General features: G+C 49.8%; 1 long non-coding RNA gene across 1 annotated transcript; it reads left to right on the forward strand.

Annotated features, from left to right (window-relative positions):
• The first annotated feature begins 1,646 nt into the window (after positions 1 to 1,646).
• LOC119705896 lies at positions 1,647 to 7,142 on the forward strand. The gene is made up of 3 exons (XR_005258351.1): positions 1,647 to 2,506; positions 3,215 to 3,413; positions 7,018 to 7,142. It is a non-coding gene; the product is annotated as an uncharacterized LOC119705896 (long non-coding RNA).
• Positions 7,143 to 7,670: the final 528 nt, after the last annotated feature.

Consider the following 7,670-nt stretch of genomic DNA (forward strand, 5'->3'; position numbering starts at 1 on the left):
AGCCCACAGATGATTCCTGAGCTTTGCATCCAGCCTCAAATACTCCACTAAACACCTGTAAAGCAGCTCAGCAGCCACGCTTGGGAATGTTGAAGCCGTGAGCAGCTGTGAATTGCCAGAGGAGCACCTGCATGATGTTGGGGGGTGACAGCACCCCAGTGCCATGCAGCCAAGTGGGGTCACACTGGCCTTGAGGAGGGATCAGTGGCACCACATCTGAGTGAGGCTGGATGCTCCTTTGGGCAGGGTGTGCTCGTGGTGGTCACACCAGGCTGATGCAGGATCACATCCCTGACTGGTTTTCCTTCAGAAGGTGGAGAAGAAGACAGCACACTTTCTCTACCAAACCAGAAGTAAAGCTGGATTCTCTTTCATCCCCAAAGCACCCAGGTTTGGTCCCTTCCCTGCTTGGCATTACCAAGGGAGCAACAGCATCTTGCAGCTCCTTCCCATCACCCCCATTCAAACCATCCAGGATCCCAGTTTCAGCCAGGTTCACCAGTGGGTTCAGCTGATTGTGTCCTAAAACAGCACAATAAAACCTCTAGAAAATAATTTTTTCATTTCCACATGCTCTGCCACAGCTGTCTGGAAGCCCTGTGTGGTGCTTGGCTGCAAGAGGCTCCCTGGGGCTTACAGGGAAGGGCTGCAGAGGGTGGAAAGAGGGGTCCTTAACCCCCCCCAGTGCAAAAGGCACCTTTGTGGCCCTGCTGCTCCTTCCTGCAGGTTATGCACTGGTGTGACTCAACAGCAGATGACAGAGGTTAGGACAAGGCCTGGGGTGGCTGGGATGCTGTTGCCATGGAAATCACCCAGTGTCTGGAATAGCAAGAAGGAGAGCAACTCAAAAAGTAATGATCTGTCACATCAATTAAGGGGGAGTTGGAGGGATTTTGTTTGGGGAAAACCTAGTGCTTCAAGTAATGCGAATCCATATGCCACATCTCCCTGTTTGCCTTTCCCTGAAGGGCTCTGTCAACAGGAAATAATCTTATTTGTTTTGACCGGGGGTTTCTCCAGGGAGCACCGACACGGTGCCTGCCCATCAGCTGTGCTGCACTGCTCTGCCACCCTGGGATGAAAGGCACCAAGTCAATGCAATATTCATTCACTTCCTCTTCCCTCCTTCATTCATTTCTTCTTCCATTCATCTGCTTCATTCACATTTCCCCAGCTCTTTAATGAGCAGTGCTTAGCCCCTGCAGCCTGCAGAGCCTTCCCCTGGTGCTCTGTGCTGCAGATGGCTGCCTGCAGGTTTAGTGATGCTGCAGGGCACAGCTCGGGCTGGCTGGAGCAGGGCTGTGTCATGCCCAGCTGGCACTTGGATCTCTAAACCCCCCACAATCCCCCCTGGGTTTTGCTGTTCCATCTTTCACATCTTGGTGTGATTTCCATGTCACCCACCTCCTGTCCTCTCCACGGAAGCTGTTGTGGCACAGACACCCGTGCCCATGACTGCCCTCCTGGGGCAGGGGGTAGCTTGGGGGCAGGTGGCACGGCTGGGGAAGCAGGAGGGAGCCCAGCATGGAGTGGGCATCACTGGAGAGCTGGTGCCAAGCACTTGGTGCAGGGCTAGAGCCACAAGCACAAACATCCTCGGGGCTGAGCCACTGCCCACCTGCTCCCACCATGCCGCTGCCTTTGTGGCACTTGAGGAGCATGGGGTGACTTCTTTTTTTCTCTCTGCCTCGTGTCCTGCTCTCAGAGACCAATGCATCGGGGCAGGCGGGTAATAGCCTCTGTGTGAGCTCTGGCTTAGACCAGGGCAGCAGAGCTGTGGGCCAGCAGATACTGGGCAAGCAGCCAGACCCCCAGTGTGAGCAGCTTGGGCAACAAGAGGGCACAACCACGTGCAGGAGCAGAAGCAGGAACAGCAGGCACCAGCACCAGGCACAGGCAAGCTCCTGGTTTTAGGAATTTTCCTCAAATAAGCATGGCTCAACCCTCCTGTTTTCCATTCTTGAGCACTCACAGGGTGTGGATGGGGGGAACAAGTACGTCTGTACCTCAATGCCCTTTTTAACCAGAAACAGGCTTGCATTTTTCCCCCCACTGATATGCAAACATTTCTCTTGAAGAAAAGAAAAGAAAAGAAAATGCCTGGGTACCAGCTGGGTAGAAATCCAAGAAAGATTAAAAGAAGAAAACCAATTTTCCTATTCATGATCTCAGTAGTGAAGAACGACCCCTTCCTCCCCCAGCCCCAGCCTGCTCTCGCTGTGAGTGCGGGTGAGCTGTGCTCTCCAAACAGCCAAGTGCATTTCTGAAATGAAGGAAGCAAACAGAAAACATCCGCTCTCTGTATAATAGAGAAAGCTTTCTCTTTTGTTCCCTGCTTTTTATCAAGTATCTGCTGCCATTATTGTTACTCACTGGGTTATTACCTCCGAGTGGCTACTTCCACCAGCACAAGCTGGTTTATTGTCTGCTCAGAGCAATTATGGATTGGGATAATTCCTGCCATGCTGTTTCATTGTGGAAGGATCCGCTGTGTTCCGTGGCCAAGGTAACTTGAGGTGATTTGTGCTGCTGAGTTACCCATCAAGTTAATTAGGAGTGGGTGGATGGTCCCTCGCTGTATGCTGGGACAGAAGGAGCAGCAGAGGCTGAACCCAGGCATCTTCTCAGTATCCAAAGGAAAGTTTGTTCAGTGGAGCAGACACTGGGTTAGGTTTTTTTGTAGTACTAATTCATCTTTATTTGCTGGTTGACAAAATGTTGGCCAATGCATCCTCCCTCCAAGGGTGTGGCACCCCACTGCTCTGTGTGTGCAGAGCACAGGAGTGTCCCTGGAGGAGGACTTGCAGTCTGGTGGAAGACACTTGCTGTCTGGCTCATTGCTTATCTACAAGGTCATTTATTTCCTCATCCTGTGCAGCAAAGACAAGAGAAGTAAACTGTTCCCTGGTCTGGGCAGGATTCCCCCTTGGGAACTGCCTCACCTGGCTGGTTGGAGAGGCAAAATGAAATGAAAATGCTTCTCTGAAGTCTGCAATCAAGACCTAGTGCTGGGCCTCATGCATCTGTGCAGATCAGAGCCCCAGTGCTGTTGTGCTGCCTCTTTGAACTGGGGGGAGTTTCACCCCAGGCAGGAACACCTGGATTCACGGCAGAGGCCTCAGCCTGCAAGTTGCAAAAGTACCTGGTTATTTTCATTTCTTTGATACTTGATCTACTATCAAAACAACTTATTTCTTTCTCTTTTACTTCCTAGGAATCCCAACAAACTTGCCACTGGCAAGAACATTTCTTGGTGAGGTCCTGCCAAATCCCCCAAGCTGTCCATGCAAAAAGGGTCATCCCTCGTGCAGCCCCCACAGGTGCAGCAGGGCTTGGCACAGGATTTCTGCTGAAGATGTGGGGGTTTGGTCTTTCAGGAGCAGCTGCGTGGGTTTTGCAATGCAGATACTCAGGTTAGTAACAATGTGTTTATACATTCACTCTGTAATAAATAAACACAAAAGTGTGACACTTTTAATCCCTTGCTAAGGCAGTGACAAATGTGTTTTTCCCACAGTTAGTAACCTGTGGATTAGGAAGCCAAGGTTTTTATTTATTTTTAATAGCACACCATGAGGACAGATTAGCATGAAACTACAATGCCATCACATGGTCCCCAAATCCTCTGTGCCAAGACCCCATCCAGGCTCAGCACAAGCAGCAATGAGTTTTTCTAAGGAGGCTTGATGATAAGAAGTGCTTTTTCTTGCTGGCTTAGAAACTCTAACAAACAGGGTTGGATTTTTAGAGTTGTATGTGTGCAGAGAACATTTCAAAAGGACATTGTTCAGTTATTTACTCCGCTTTTAAGCTTGTCTGGCCTGCACCTGACACAGAGCAGTCCTGCTGGACCCTCTCACCACAGCTCTCTCAGGTTTGATGCTCAGCTTACACCCTGGGCCAGGTCAACATTTGCCCATTTCCCAGTATTTTCTTGAGCAGAGCATGGCTTCACACTTGCTTTGCTATTCAATCCTGGCCCATCTGAGTTCTCAGATATCCCTTCTGCAAGAAATTGATAGTTCAAACTGATCAGAAAGGACACAGAGATTTCACTCCTATCCTGCCACAGGTTGGACACTGGCAAATCTCATTTGGGAGTCAGGACACAGTAGAAAGTCACCTCCCTCCTGCTCCTCTTTTCTGCCTCTGGTTCAGCAGTCTCTAAGGGTCTGGAAATCTGTCTTGAAGCTTCAAAACAATCTTCCTGGTGTTCTCCCTGATTGGTCTGAGTTGCCAGAGCCAAGGGACATGGTGTGTGGCCCTCAGCATCTGGAGGTCTGGAGGACAGCTCTGCCTTGCCTCGTGAGGGGGCAGAGAGCAGGCAGGACTGTGGCTCTGTGGCTGTCCCTGCTGTCTCCTTTCCCCATCAGCCATGTGAGACAAGTTCCCCTTTTCTGCTCAAAACACTGCCTGGATCAAGGGTTCACAGCTACTCTGACCATTCCAGAGTGCACAAGGCAGGACTGATTTTCTCCACAGGTAACACAGGGCTTTAGTGGATCATGAGATTCCAGGATGACTTGGGAGACACATGGCAGCCAATATCCACCTGCCAGCTGTGGATGGGCTCCCTCTGCTTTGAGGCAGTAACATCTCAGGTCCAGACCTGCACCCAGCAGTGGCATCTCGGCAGTGAATTTGAGATCTCCAGCAGATGGAAGATAGTGGAAGTCTCCAGACACTTTTCCTACATAAAGTTGCTGTCTTACACCTCTTTGCCCTCATATTTTTGGCTTCTGGCCTGCCTACTCAGCTTCTTTGCCTTGCCCCCAGCTCCTGAAGCAGCCCCAGGGCTGGGCACGCTGCCTGCAGGTACCTCCTGAGTGCCCATCTGTATTCATGGAAATAATCCTATCAGGATCTGATGGCATTTGTAAATATTTGCATTTTGTAAGGAAATACCCTGTTTAAACATAGGTTGATATTAATTCCACCTTCTTTGTGTTCCCCCACATCCTTGAGCTCCGTTCACCAGCCCTGGCCCCTGAGACAGCTCTGCTGAAAGCAAATATGTCAGTCTGCACTGCACAGGGAATATTTTAAGGCTCTGAAAACAAAGTTTCTTATAGCAAAGCTGCCAAAAGTGTAACCACTGCCATGCTAAAATATCCTCTGCCTCCTACATTTGTAACGTGGGAGTCTTTTATATCCTCTTTACTGTTGCTGAACCATACATTTGTATTGGCAGCAGATGTATATAGACTGGGACCTATTTCAGTGTCATGCAAAAGAGCTCTTAGGTTAAAAGATACATTACAGCTTACTGGAAAGCTTGAAATTAACTGTATGATGATGCCCCATGAAGATAAAGAACCAGCAATTTTATTGAATTACGATTTTATCCTTATGGGCTGAAGGCTTGAACTGTATTAACATCTCCAGAGGTCTCCAGTTGCCAAATTAACTATTGAGGTTTTGGGCATCTAGTTGGAGACAGGAAAAAAGACCTGATTTAACTGTTTCCAGACAGTTAAAGGACTGTCTGGAAAAGCACTGCCCCCTTCTACATTGTACAGGACTTACCCAAAAAGAAGGCAGCCAAACACAGCCCCTGCTCCAGCCCTGTCTGGGCAGCGTGAGGGATGTAGGGAGGGCACAGACTTCCTTGGCTCTCAGGCACAGTGGTAGGAAAGACTCAGTTGGACCCTGCTGTGGTTATTATTAATAGCAAGCCCATCAATGTCAGAACTTCAGTGGTTCAGACTCCTCTGCAGGGCTAACTTACCTCTATAGATTTAAGCAGCAGAGCCAAAGGAGTCCTCGGACAGCCCAGGATTTCCTTGGGTATCTGGCAGTGGTAGACAAAGGGTTAATGATGGAAAAACACATATAGGTTTAGGGGAAGGATGAAGGACTTTCTTTTCTTAATAAATGTTTTTTGCTTTACTTTTACTTAGCTCTTGGCACAGCGTCCCCCGCCTCTAATCACACCTTATAACTGCAGTTTAAATCAAAACCCACAAGGCTGGACCAGTTGGATCCAGTTTCTATTAAGCCATTTGAGCTGTGACTGAGCAGACTTGCTGTCACCAAGCCAGTCCCCTGCCTGTGCCTCCACATAAAGAGGCTCCCGCGGCTGCCGCTGCTCGGGGCAGGGGAATCCATGAAATCCCGGATCGGGAAGCATCCCCTGCACCGGCCCTCTCCTCTCCCCACTCTGCAGGCAGCCAGCTGACGAGGGATGGACCAGCACGGGAAGAGGCTCTTGCTGGGTTGTGGAACACAACTGAAAAACTTAGGCCATTTCATAGGTCCACAAGAAAAAAAAAATTTAAAAAATATGTTCCCAAGTTAAAGTGAAATCCCGATTTTGTCCCTCCCTGTAATTTGGTGGGTCATTCATGCCCTGAAGAGGCTGCTGGTGGTTTTGCTGGGAAGGGCACAGCCCAGCCAGGGGCGGGTGTGTGGCTGCACAGGATGAGATCCCAGCCTCTCCACGGGCCATCGCTTCTCCAGCAGGCTGTGGGCTGGAGCCACCGCTGGTAGCACTGCCCGGGACCCGTTCTGCTCTCTGCTGGGGCCAGTGAGGGAGCTGCTCTCCTGATATATAGACCTCAAAAGAAAGTCACCGTTGGCTCCCTAACGTGGCACACCCAGCGATGCACACAAGTCCCCAAACAGTCCCCAGCACAATCCCAGCCACTCTGCCCTGCTACTCCCGGGAACCCTGGAACACGGGGCAGAAGGATGGAGGGGAGAATGCCTTGGCATCACTGGGCTCTGGTTTAACTCCTACTTGCAGCCATTTTGAACACTAAATAAAGGAGGAAAAATAACATGAGTCACAAAAATCCAAGCCAGTCTCTGAAGTCAGATGTGTTTGAAAGTGGAATTGCAGCTGTGACAGGGAAGGACTGTATTTACTAGCACTTCCTGCCTTCTAAACCAGTCTTTTACAAAGCACTGGTTTGGGTGGGAAGTTTGTTTGGGTGAAATTATTGAGGGGGGAATTGGAATTATTAATGGGATATTTTTTTTCTTTCCCTTCATATGTCACTGAACTGCTCAAGACAGCCGCAGACTCCAAACTGTGAATCCCTACTCCCGGACTCTGAGCTCCTGAGGTTGATTTTACCACTTCAATAATAAGGGAAAATGATGTGGATTGGTGGCAGAAGCAGGTTTTATGGTGAGTGGAGAGGAATACATCTCCAGAGCCACGTTACTGCTTCAGACACGGCTGTAGCAGGCGACGGCGCCCGGCTCTCCCAGCACAGACAGCTACAATGAATGACCCAGGAGGCCCTGGTAAAAATTAATTGAGTTAATTAATTGAGCATCTGTGATATGGCTACTTTCTCTGCATGCCCTGGCTCTTAGTCCTCATTTCTGAGGGGAGAAAGTGTCATTGAACCAATTTATCGACAGTGCTGGCTCTCAGAGGCAGAAGTTGTCACCCTCAGTGTCCCGGAGGCTCTGAGATCCTCAATGCAGGTGCCTGAGCCTCCCCTGGGACTGGGCACTGTTTGACATTGTGGCAAGGGTTTCCATATGCAGAGAACAGGGAGAAGGAAATATTCCAGAGCGTTTCTATGCTTATGTTCACTGAGAGATGGCATTGCCTTCCCTCCAACTGCTGCGAGCCCAGGATGGGACATGGTGCTGAGGCACCTGTGTGGGGTAGGGCAGGCTCGGTGCACAATGTATCTCAAGACCCCTCAAAAATT

Source organism: Motacilla alba, chromosome 12 (assembly GCF_015832195.1).
Source record: "Motacilla alba alba isolate MOTALB_02 chromosome 12, Motacilla_alba_V1.0_pri, whole genome shotgun sequence".
NCBI lineage: Eukaryota > Metazoa > Chordata > Aves > Passeriformes > Motacillidae > Motacilla > Motacilla alba.